The sequence below is a fragment of the Numenius arquata genome, unplaced genomic scaffold (assembly GCF_964106895.1).
Source record: "Numenius arquata unplaced genomic scaffold, bNumArq3.hap1.1 HAP1_SCAFFOLD_208, whole genome shotgun sequence".
NCBI classification, from domain to species: domain Eukaryota; kingdom Metazoa; phylum Chordata; class Aves; order Charadriiformes; family Scolopacidae; genus Numenius; species Numenius arquata.
The window spans coordinates 77,501-80,000 of record NW_027414883.1 but is presented as its reverse complement, the minus strand read 5'-3'; the positions used below and the strand labels follow the sequence as shown (position 1 = coordinate 80,000).

The 2,500-nt window shown below is 82.0% G+C and overlaps 1 non-coding gene across 1 annotated transcript; it reads left to right on the top strand.

Annotated features, from left to right (window-relative positions):
• Positions 1-1,905: 1,905 nt before the first annotated feature.
• On the top strand, positions 1,906-2,058 carry LOC141478262 (5.8S ribosomal RNA). Its single transcript, XR_012463887.1, has one exon. It is a non-coding gene; the product is annotated as a 5.8S ribosomal RNA (ribosomal RNA).
• The last annotated feature ends 442 nt before the right edge of the window (positions 2,059-2,500 follow it).

Genomic DNA, 2,500 nt, shown 5'->3' with positions numbered 1-2,500 from the left:
CCCCCGGCTCTCCCCGCGCCCAGGCCGGGGGCGGCTGCGCAGCCGGCCCCGCGCCTGCCCTGCCGGCCCGGCCGCGCGAGGCGGCGAGGGGTCTCCGGGCGTTCCGGGATGGCGCGCGGGCGCCTGGCGGCGCGGCGGCGGCGGCGCGCGTCCCCCGTCTCTTCTCCGCGCCCCGATCCTCCCCGCCGAGGGGAGCCGGGGCGGGGGGCGGGGGCGGAAGGGCTGCGCCGCCGCCGTTGGCCGCCCTCCGGCGGGCGAGGCGACCGCCGGGCGGCCTTCCCGCGCGAGCGGGCGGCCCGAGCCGCGGCTCTCCTCCCGGGCGCAGCGCCGGGCTGCTGAGGGAAACCCCGGGCCCCGGGAAGGAGGACGAGGCTGTGGCGGCGGACGTCGGGCGCGCCCCCGCGGGCGGACGCTCCCCCGAAGGCGGCAGCGGGGGAGGCACCCCCGCGGGGCCCAGAGGTCGTTTCCCTCACCCCAGGGCCAGGTACCTAGCGTCCGCGCTCTCCCGCGGCCCTCCCTCGCCGTAGCGATACACAGGGGGTCGAAGGCCGCGGGGGGCCGGGCGGAGGTTTAAAGACTCGGGCGGCTCGGCGCGGCCCGGGGGTCGGGCCGGGCGGCGGCGCCGTCGTCGTCGTCCTGCGCAAGGGGGCTGGAGTCTCTCCGCGGAAGCTCCCGGGCGCAGGGACGGACGGCCGGCCGTCGCCCGCGCTCGTCCCGCGGGCGGCCGTGCCGGGGAGGGGTTCCGCTGCCCCCCCCTCTCCGCGGACCGGTCTCGGCGGAGAGACCGCGGCGCGGCCGGCCGTGTCCGGCCTCGCCCGCCTCGAAACGGGGCGACCCCGGCGGGAGCGCGGGCTCCCCGCCGGGGGCGGGCGGGTCCCCGCGGCGGGGGCTCGCCCGGGAGGCGCGCCGCCGCGCCTCCGCGGCGCGGCTGCGGCGCGCCGCGGCTCCGCTCCCTCCCTCCCTCCCTCCGTCCCCCGCCCCGGCGAGCGCTCCGGCGGCGGTCTGCCGCCGCCGAGCGCCGGCGAAGGCGGCACCCCGTGCCGAGCGGCGGCGTCGCCGCTCGGCCTGCCGGCCGGCCGGAGGGCGCCCGCCGCCAGGCGCGGCCGTCCCGGCCCGGGCCCCGTCCGCCGCCCTTCCCCCGCCGCCCTTCCCGGCGGCGCCGGGCGAGCGGGCGGGCGGGCGGAGGCGTCCCGCTCCCGGTCTCCGCGTGGAAACGGGGAGAGCGGGCGTCGCCCCCGCCTCAGCGCCGTCCGCTTTCCGCGCGGCGCGCGTCCGCGGAAGGCGGCGAGGAGCGGCGGCGGCGGCGGTTCCGGGCGGGCGGCCGCCGCGAGGCGGCGGCGGGCCGCCGTCCGGCGCGGCCGCGGGCGGCGCGTCGCCGGCTCGGGCTCCGGCGGTGGCCGCCTCCGGCGCGGCGGCGGAGGCCGCGGCCGGGCGCCGGCGGGGCGGGCCGGAGCCGCGGGAGAGGGGAGAAGGACGTCGCGGCGCGGCGGAGCCGTCGCGCGCGGGGGGGCCGGCGGGGCGTCCCGCGTCCCCGAGGAGAGGCGGGCAGGCGGCGCGGCCGGGGGCGTCGTGGGCCTCCGCGCGGAGGCCGGGCCGAGCCCGGGCGCCTGGGCCGCCCCCCGAAGCGAGCGAGGCGCTCGTCTCCGCCGGTTTGGGCCGGGAGCGCGGGCTCCCGGCGCCCTCGCCGCTCGGGGCTTTTTTTTTTTTCTCCTCGTCGTGTGTCGGTACGGTCAGTCGAGGCGAGGCGGCCCCGTCGTTCTCGCCCCGCCGCGCCGCGTCGCGTCCCCTGCGGAGGGGGCGGGCCGGCGGGCGGGCGGGCCGGCGGGCCGCCGCTGTCCGGAGGGGCCGCTCCCGCGGAGCGGTCCCGGCCCTCCCGCGCGCGCGGGGCGGTGCCGAAAAGCAGACAACTCTTAGCGGTGGATCACTCGGCTCGTGCGTCGATGAAGAACGCAGCTAGCTGCGAGAATTAATGTGAATTGCAGGACACATTGATCATCGACACTGCGAACGCACTTGCGGCCCCGGGTTCCTCCCGGGGCTACGCCTGTCTGAGCGTCGCGTGACGATCAATCGCCGGCTCGGCCGCCGCCGCCGTCGCCGCCGCCCCCCCTTCTTCGCCCTTGCGGCGTCGGGGGGGGGCGGGTCGGGTCGGCGGGGCGCGGCGCGCCGCTGCGGCGCGGCTGGGGCGCCTCGCAGGCCCCGCGTGCGGGCCTTCGTCCCCCTAAATGGAGACTCGGGGAGCGCTCCGAAGCTCCCCGCTCCCGGAGCGCCCGCTGGGCGGAGCTCGTCTCGCCGGGGTGTCGGCGGCGGGGAGAGAAGAGAGGTCGGGGGGAGGCGCGGGCCTCGCCCCCGGCCCCGCCGCGCGCGGGCGGCTGTCTGCGGGTGGGTACCGGCGGCGGTACCGTGCCGTGCTGCCGCGCGGGCGCGCGCGTGCCGGGGACGGGGACGGGGGTCCTCCCCGCGTCCCTCCCCCCGCTCTTCTCCTTTCCGTTCCCGACGA